The sequence below is a fragment of the Phaenicophaeus curvirostris genome, chromosome 10, assembly GCF_032191515.1.
Source record: "Phaenicophaeus curvirostris isolate KB17595 chromosome 10, BPBGC_Pcur_1.0, whole genome shotgun sequence".
Taxonomy (NCBI): domain Eukaryota; kingdom Metazoa; phylum Chordata; class Aves; order Cuculiformes; family Cuculidae; genus Phaenicophaeus; species Phaenicophaeus curvirostris.
In genome coordinates, this window is record NC_091401.1 from 24,367,361 (window position 1) to 24,377,103 (window position 9,743).

A 9,743-nucleotide genomic window follows, 5' to 3' on the forward strand; every position below is an offset into this window, starting at 1 on the left:
CCTGCTCAAAAAGTGAGGCATTGGGTTTTGTGCTATAAGGCAATGGGCTGGGCCAGTCAGTGCTGTGGTACTTGCATGTAAAAGTCCTACAGGTGGTCAGGGAGTCGAGGTTGGCCGTTGCATCCTCCAAAGCAAAACTCAGAGTTGACTTTTCAGCCTAAACTACAGACTCAGTCTCAGCCATGATCCACTTTTCATGGGTAATTATAGGTGTTCCTGTTCCTGCATCCAGTTAAAGTAGAAAGAGCTTTTCCAGACTGGGTGTGATTGCACAGTTACGATGGTTTTCTTTCTGTAATAATTAAATATAATTCTACCTGGACTTTGCACTTCTACATTGTAAGAGTTGTAGGAGGGCTTATCACAAAAATCCACCGCAAAGCTGAGAGAAAAACCTTGGGAAACTGTGCTGCATTTCTAGTAAGCAGAGGGGTGGTGTGGGCAAATAGGAGCTGAGTTTGTTCCCTTAGTCCTGCCTCTTAGCCCTTTTTACCCTTGAGGTTCAGAGAAGCCTTAGAGATTTTTCTAAATTATAGCAAATCGCTGTATCCTTTCAGTTAGGTTGTGGCTCATGAAGGATTTTTAAAATGTGGCCATACAGCTGCTTTATTGCTTCTGTCAATGAAGCCTCCTCTTTGTCTGAACTGAACTTTTGAATTGTTCTTCCCTGTATTGATGGCGGCAAGGCAGTCTGGCAGAAATCCATTTTCACTGGCAGAGGCTGCCCAGGGAGTTGATCGAGTCCCCATCCCTGGAGGTGTTTAAAAGACGGGTAGATTAAGTGCTTAGAGATACGATTTAGTAGTGGACAGGTATGGTTGGACTTGATTTCAAAGGTCTTTTCCAACTGAGAGATGCTATGATTTCAGAAGGAACTACAGAAAGGGATATCAAAATCTTTGAATTCAAGCCTCTAATCTCTTTTCATGTTGGTTGCACAAGACAATTAATTTTGGTGATGCCCTCTTAGTACATTTCTTTGTTGGAATACAAACCCAGGGAAGCAGCTTCTTGTACAGGGTCAGTGCTTTAATGGACATTGCTTCTTTCACAGAGAATAACCCAGTGGAGCAGGATTTGGAATTACAGTGACAAATGACTGCAGGAGAGTCAACTCTTGTAATTGTTAATGATGTTTTCCTTATCATCCAGGGCTTATCTTTTTAAACAAAAACAAAAAAACCCCACACTGCCTCCCCCTCAAAAAAAGCACAACTCAGTTCAAAGCTGTGCTTTCCATCTGTGTGAGGGTTGAGACGTTGCAGGTCCTCTCTCCGTGGGAGGCCTGTCTGTTGAAAACGCAGTGACAGGAACAGAAACAAATAGCTTTACAGAACCGAGGTAAGGAATGGATATAAAGCCACCCCATGCTGCCTTGGAGGAGCGCCATCCCATTCCTGTAGCCACAGCAGCAACACGTGTCATAGTATTTCCACGCAGAGGTTGCTGTTCTTGTGTGGTGAAGAATAGGACAAGAATTACACTGTTCAGCCCTCGCAACTTTGCCCTTGCAAACTTTGAATATGCTGTGAGAAATACAATATCACAAAGAGATCATAGGGAGCGAGAGGCCTCCAAATGGCCCACTAAGTAAAATACCTTAAGCATTGTACAGGCTTTTTATTGCCGATGTGGTATGTAAGGCAAATGGTTGGGATAAACATGACAAGTCTTCCCTGGAGCCCACCCGAGGGCAGTGGTGACAAAGCCGCTTGGTTGGGTACACGGAGCAAGCAGTGGGCTCTGAGGGTTCTCCTGCCATGGTCCCAGGGACAGCACTGCCCTTGGGTCATGGCTCCCATACATTGCAACATTCCTGCTCTTTTCCCAGCCTGTCGGAGCTCGCATCGGGTACAAAACGCTCCTTAGTCACCCACGGGACTACTGGGTATAGAGGGACAGTTTTGAATGCAGAGTTCTAGAGTTCATCTCCTCAGCAGAGAGGCGTGTTCCTCACACCAGGAATGCCGGTGGCTGTCGGACACTGTACATGAGGGAGATCAGCGCTGTGCCAGAACCACTGAGCACTTCCCTGATCCTGTTGGTTGGTGCAGTTTCATGGAAGATTTTTAAAGAGAGACAAAAATAGTCAATCAGACGGGATGATTTCTTTCCGCTCTGGTGGGGGGATCCCAGCTTGCTTGGGGAAAGGACCCTGAATGCTTTCTTGGGCTCCTGGGGCAGTGGGGTTGTGAGGAAGGCAAGGGGCTGTGAAGAAGGGAAGAATGGGCTGTGAGGACAATGAAGGGCTGTGAGGAGGATGAAGGGCTGTAAGACAGGTGAAGGGCTGTAAGGAATCATAGAATAGTTTGGGTTGGAAGGGACCTCAAAGCCCATTCAGTTCCAACCCCTGCCACGGGCAGGGACACCTCCCACTGGATCAGGGGCTCCAAGCCCCATCCAACCTGGCCTTGAACCCCTCCAGGGATGGGGCAGCCACAGCTTCCCTGGGCAACCAGGGCCAGGGCCTCCCCACTCTCATAGCAAAGAAATTGCTCCTTATGTCTAGTCTAAATCTGCCTCTCTCCAGTTTATCCCCATTGCTCCTCGTCCTGTCACTCCAAGCCTTTGTGAACAGTCCCTCCCCAGCTTTCTTGTAGTCCCTTCAGGTACTGGAAGCTGCTCTAAAGTCTCCTTGGAGCCTTCTCTTCTCCAGGCTGAACAACCCCAACTCTCTCAGCCTGCCCTCGTACGGGAGGTGCTCCAGCCCTCGGATCCTCCTTGTAGCCTCCTCTGGACCCGTTCCGACAGCCCCCCATCCTTCTTCTGCTGAGGAAGACAAAGGGCAGCGAGGAGGAGGCGGGCAGGGCAGGTGCCGCGCTGGGAGCCCGCCCCGCCCGGGGGCTGCGCGAGGCCCCGCGCCTCACACAATGGAACAGGTTGAATGGGAGCGGGCGCAGGGCCGCCGCAAATCCCGGGCTGGATTCGCGGTCCGAACCGCCGCGTCCGCAGCGCCGGTGAGCGAGAGCGCGCTCCGTTCCGGATTGGCCGCGCTCCGCGTTTTCCCTTGCTCCCCGAGGCGGTGGGCGGGGCCGGGGCGGGCGGCAGCGCCGGGCGTTTGAACCGGAGAGCTGGGGGCGGCGAGCGACGGAGCGGGACCGGCGTCCTGCGGTGAGGGGGGCGAGCGGGGCCGGGAGGGACGTGCTGAGCCCCCGGGAGCGAGCGGGGCCGGGAGGGTGCGACCCCGAGCTGTGAGTGAGTGAGTGAGTGAGTGAGTGAGTGAGTGAGTGAGTGAGTGAGTGAGTGACCGACCGACCGAGTGAGGGACCGGGAGGCTCCGAGCCCCCGGTCCGTGAGTGCGAGCGGGACCGGCTCCGGGATGAAGGTTCCGAGCTCCTGGCCCGTGCGTGCAGGGAGAACCAGTTCTGGGCGAGCGACTTCGAGCCCCCCAGCTCCCGGTCCCCGTGAGTGCGAGCGAGGGGGGCTCCGAGCATCCGACCTGTGACGTGAACCAGACCCCGACCGGCCCCGGGCTGCAGGCTCCGAGCCCTCCGGTCCCCGTGAGTGCGGGAGAAACCGGCCCCGGGCTGCAGGCTCCAAGCTCCAGGTCCCCGTGGGTGCGGGCAGGACCGGCTCCGAGCTCCCGGTCCCCGTGAGTGCGAGCGAGGGGCGCTCCGAGCCCCCAGCCCGTGAGTGCGACCGGGACCGGCTCCGGGTTGCAGGTTCCGAGCTCCCGGTCCCTGTGGGTGCGGGCGGGACCGGCTCCGACCCCCCCCCCCCCCCCCCGGTCCCTGTGAGTGTGAACGGGCCCAGGACCGGCCCTGGGCGGGGGGCTTCGAGCCCCCGGTCCCCGTGAGTGCGAGCATCCGACCTGCGAACGGCACCGGGACCAGCCCCAGGCTCCCGGTCCCCGGTCTCTCCCCGCAGCTCCTCTCGTTCTGGGCTTTATCGCCGGGTGTTCGCGGTGTTTGCAGCCCGAATTGGCGGCCGAGGGTTTACCAAGTGTCGCTTTTTCGCCGTGTCCCGGTAAAACGGTGGGTGGGATGCGGTTGGGATGCGGTGCCTCCGCCGGGACGGCGACCCGGGAGCATCAACTTTAAGTTAAACCGTATTAAACGAGGCTTAACTGAACGTAAAATACTGATCCCAGTGCCGGGAGCCGAGAAATTCACCCAGAAACGAGCCTGAGGAGCTGCAGTAGCTGGGAGAAAAGTCAAGCCAGTTGCTGGATTGACTCCTTCCTAAAACTACCTTGTTTGAGGGCTGATAATCTCCTCCATAAACCATTTTTTGAGAAAAAAAGAAGGTGCAGTGAAATGAGAATTATAGTCCGTGTATGTTTTCTTGTAACTGAGCAACTGTGTGATTCTGGGAATTTCAACTCCAGCTGACTGAAAAGTGTTTTTAGAAGTGTTATTAAATTCCAAGGAGAAAGATATAAGCCTTATCTGATGAACCAGTCATAGGCTCTTTGTTTAAAGTGTGCTTTAACTCCTAAGTTACAAAGCACAAGGGTTGCCTGTTTTCAGTGGACTCTCCTAAATTTACTTGTCCTTGGGTCTCCTGGTGGGTATGTTACACAACTTGGAGGAAGAGAGAGGAAAACGTTAGCGTCTGTTTTTCTGAAATATGGAAGAATACTTGCACATAACATTACTGAAAATACAAGCAGGATTCAGCCATGCAATGAGACACCTGAGTTAAAGATTATGTGGTATGTGGAAAGAATATGTGGACTTTCTGGGAGAGGCAGCAGAGTGCATGCACACTGTTAAAAATCTTGATCTTCCTTTAAACATTTGCTCCTAGAGTAACTTTGAGAACACCACTCTTCTTTGATCAACTTTGAAGGCTGCTTTTCCTAGGTTTAAAAAATGCCAATAGGCTTTTACAGGAAAAATGTTATATTTTATCAGTTGAAGGTGCATGGTTTGTGAAAAATGATCTGACCAGACCCTTTCTGGTTTTATGCTTCCCATTGTCTATAAAAATGGGGATCAGCTGGTGGTTTTGGATCCAGTGGTGCACAACTCATTATTTTAACAATACTGCCTCAGCTTGGGAGGTTGCCTAGGGAATTGATTTAATGCTTCTGTCCTTTCACCCTTCGAGGCGGGTGTCCCGTGATGACTTTGATCAAAATCACCAGTATTTGTAAAGAATAAAATTTTCGCTCCATAAAAGCAAAGGAGAGGCCACCACATCCCAGTTTTGCATGAGCTGATCTGTAATATAAAATACTCTCATGAAGTACCCATGGCAGTAAAATAGTTTTATGATAAACATCAAAGCACAGAATGAAAATTAGTCTGCTGTTTAGTATTTAGCTTCCCCTTATTTCTGGGAAAGGCTTTACCGCTGAAGCTGTGTATTTCTGCTGGCTCTATAAAATAATCTTTCTGTAAACAGAATGGTTTTCCTTTAATGAAATCTGAATAAAGTTTTCCCTTTTTTTAAGGTGTCATCCAAGAACCATAGAATCATAGAATCACCAGGTTGGAAGAGACCCACCGGATCATCGAGTCCAACCATTCCCATCAATCACTAAACCGTTCCCCTTAGCACCTCGTCCACCTGTGCCTTAAACCCCTCCAGGGAAGGTGACTCAACCACCAATTTGATTTAAATTGATAGCCTGGATGGCAAAGCTGTGGCCACAGCTATGCAGGGCGGTGTGGTGGTGGGTTTTTTTGTTTGTTTTGGTTTTTGTTTGTTTGCTTTGAGTTGTTTTAATAAGTTTAAAGACGTCTGAATGTTAAAATATACCACAAACACTGCAAATTCTGAGAGCAGGTGTCTGTTTCCAGGTTTGGCAGACACCTGCGGTGTCTTTAATAGGATAGTTTTACCTGCCTGTGTCTGCAGAGGAGGTGAGACTGCAGGGTGAGGTTGCCTTGTGGGGTCTTAGGAAACTCACAGACGTACTTGAATGGGTTGAAGTGAAGATGCTTTATGAACGCAGGATGCGGAGCGTGTTCTGAGCCGTCATCGTGGCAGTTGTACGCGCAGGGTGTCGCAGCCACTAACCAGCAGAGCGTGGTTCCCCTGGGGCAGGGGAGCAGGGCTGAGCAACGCGCCAGCGATTAATTGCTTTGAACCACTGCGTCTGGATCGCACTAGGGATAAATCTGGCTCTGCTTCCAAGTTCGTAAGTGCGAGGTGCTTCCCCTGGCTGGGCTTGGCCAGCGTTAGTGCAGGCTCATCTGCCCAGGAGGGAGAGTTGTGTGCTCTTTATCGTTTGTGTAGTGTGGTTTTTTTTTTTTTCCCCTTTCTTGTTTATTTTAGGGAACTGGAGTTGTTTTCTGTTACAAAGGTGGCTTTCTTGTTGCAGTCTCCATGGACACTGAGAGCGTTGTCATTATCCCAGAGATCTGAGCTGTGTTTACGGAGCCTTTCGCTGGTCATCTGGCATTACAGGAGCACAATGTAGTTGGACCTGGGAAGCTGAGGATGATGTGGAGCATGTATTTGAGAGATGGAAAGGCAGGCTGGGAGATCTAGAAGGTGAGGAAATATCCACTACTGTGAAGAGGCACTTAATAAGGCTCTCAGAGGAGCAGGGAGAATACAGAAGAGCAGGGAGAGGCAGGCAGAGCTGCTGATGGTGATTTGGAAGCAGACGCCTGTTGCAGTGCTAGAAAAAGCCAGGGACGTGATGCTGGGGATGGAACGTGCCCCTTGGAGGCTGGAGTCCATGGGTGAACAATGTAAAACTGCTTCAAGGGTGCTTGGCCACTTATATTAAAGCAGTGGATCATTCTCAGCAAGAGATGTCCATGTGACATAAACTTGAAATAACTCAAGGGTGCTTGCAAGACCCTTCAAACCAGAGGCAAGTTGTAGTGTGACGCGGTCCGTGCTGCATTACAGGCTTCTTTTGTTTGAGCTGGTGCAAAGTTCATGTACCCAGGCACCCTGAGCAAGACCAAGTGTGTCGCTGAGATGGAGTATGGGATCTATTGACTGTAACTGTGTGGACCCAAGGTGGGCATCACTGAGCCTCGTATCAGTGTATTTCTCATATCCTTTGCTTGGTTTTAGTTCCAGCTGTGTGTAACACATTGGTTGGCGGTGAACTTGGTAGTGTCCCCACAAGAAAAAATGGAATAATATTGGCAATTACCAACTGCATCACATACACAAACTGAGGACATACACAAAAGCTCTTCTTCTATGGAATGTACACTCCCTGGGGACCACACAATCAATCCACAAGTAGCCATACATCGTACAACATGCAGATCATCCATGCACGTGGCTGGCTGTCTTGGCACAAGTCCTTTCCAGGCATCTTATTTTTATCTTGATATTTTATCATGTGGTTTGAATTATTCTGTGCTACAGCTAAGCAAGATCCAGCGTTTCATAGATTATAGCAGTAGCTGTAAGTTAAGCAGTAGCTGTTACGGCTCTCGAAAAGGCGGTGTTGCCCGTGACAAGGGATGGAGTGGGATGACTGTTGCGCTGAACACTGGGTGTGCAAGGCAGAGGTATTTCCGAAGCTGTTCTTGCTGAGCAGTAGAGGCAGCAACATGCTGCCTTCTGGAAAGAATTCCTTAAACAGGAGAAAACCAAATTCCATTTAGGCTTCATGAGGAACAGCGAGCAAATGCTAATTCCCTTTCAGGGTCGGTTGCCATGGGGAGTCAGTTCAAATCCTTTCTAATGCCTCCCTCAGCAGCGACTTGTGCTGACACATGCTTTTCCTGACGTCCCAGAAAGTGCAGAGAAATGACTTGAAACAAAAGCTCCATCAGAACTAACAGCCAGGGGAAGGTTAAGATTTGCTGCTTGTTAGTGGGCAGGACAGATCTGAAAGTTGTTTCTTACACAGCCTAACGCAGCGGACGGGCTTCTTACCTGCCCTGGGTGGGCTAACGGGGGGGAGGAATGGGTGCTGGGTGACTTCTCAGCCAGTCGCTGTGGATGGTGCTGTGAAATCCACCTGCTCCTTGCCTGGGAGCGCTCACTTGTGGAGCCAATTGAAGGCATTAGCCCTCTAGTGTAATCCAAGTTAGAACCTCCCAGGTGACCAGTGCTGTTACTGGGGAGACAAGCAGCCACTGCTGCCTGTTCATCACGCCCTGGCACTGGTTTGGTGAAGCTGGGTGCAGTTCCAGAGTGTCCCCAGCACTGCTGGTACTGGGACCAGTGACCGGCTTAGGGCACAGTGACAGCTGAGGGCAGGAGCGATGGCACTGATGGTGATGCTGTTTCTGGCTTGCTGATGGAGGTTGTTAGCTGCTGTAAAATGAAGAAATACTTAGAAGTGGCTTTTTCAAACACTCAAGCAAACTGACATCAGAGTGAACAACGTAAGACTGAGGTTAGTGTTTAATGCTCTAATGGGGCGATGGCCAAAATTCCAGGGTAAAAAAAAAAATAAAAATCTGCATTTTCAGGAAACCTCATCTGTCTGAAGGGTATGGAATGCAACATTTGTACCCCAAATCCAAACTCTCTTGTGACCTTTTACCTTCGAATAGCCAACTCTGACTTCTAAGAATTTCCAGTTGCTCCCAGCAAAACCCACAGGAAATTTTTCTTTGCTACCGTGCTGGCTTGCAGCCCCTGACGACTTTCCTGCCAGCACTGCTGTGCCAGTACAGCTGGTCTGCGGCCTCATGGCACAGATCAGGGAGCTGATCTGGCAGAGAAATAAACCAAACAAACCACTTATTTTATCCTCCAGACCAATTCCTAGAGAAATAAGAATAGGATCAGATAGTGGATATTTTTCTTTTCTGTTGCCAAGTATTAGCAATAATATTCTTTTTCATGTTGGAGATATTTATGAATAAATACTGGCTGTTGGAAAGGGAGTGTAACCTTGGGGGTACTTTTTAAAGCTTTTTGTTTATATAAGATGATACTTTAAATTCTGAGAAGTATCCATACACTTAGGGAATAGTTTATGCTGTAGGTAGGTGAAACTTTGTTTTTTTGAGCGACACAAGCTTCTTAGCAAAAATATCTTTGTATCAGCGGCCTGGAGATTGCATTGGATGCAGCTAACCTAGAATCACAGAGCGGTTTTGGTTGGAAAAGACCTTTTAAGATCATCAAGTCCAACCATCGATCCAGCCTTGCTAAGTCTGCCACCAAACTATGTCCCAAAGTACAACATCTGCTTGTCTTTTAAACACCTCCAGGGATGGTGACTCAACCACCTCCCTGGGCAGCTTCTTCCAATGCTTGACAGCCCTTTCAGCAAATAAATTCCTCCTAATGTCCAACCTAAATCTCCCCTGGCACATCTTGAGGCCGTCTCCCCTTGTCCTGTCTTGTGTATTCTGCATGGCTCCTTTACGTGTAACTTTAGCGATGTTATTATTATTATTTAGCAATGTTATTATTAGCAATGTTTAGCAATGTTATGCAAGTGATTTTGAGTGAATGCAGATATGTGATGCTGGTTTAAGTGGAAATTTGCACAGGTGATGTTTGGAACCCTTAGAGCCTGGGTTTGTATGTCAGTTAAGTCTAAATCTGCATGAATTCAAACCAGCTTAAATGCTTAGCAATATCTGGGTGACTGTTAGTGGCTCAGCGAAATAAGAACCCCAAGACTGCAGATGGGTTGGTACCTTATGAAATATTGTCATATTGGGATTTTACAAGCTCTTCAGATTTGGTTTTCTGGTCTAACTATGGCAAAGCTTTTCATCTGATGGCTACTTTCTTCTGTGGACAGTGTTAAAAGAAATGGTTGGACTTGATGATCCGATGGGTCTCTTCCAACCTGGTTATTCTATGATTCTATGAAATACAGCCCATGTTGTGCGGCAGCTGGTTCCTGAGCA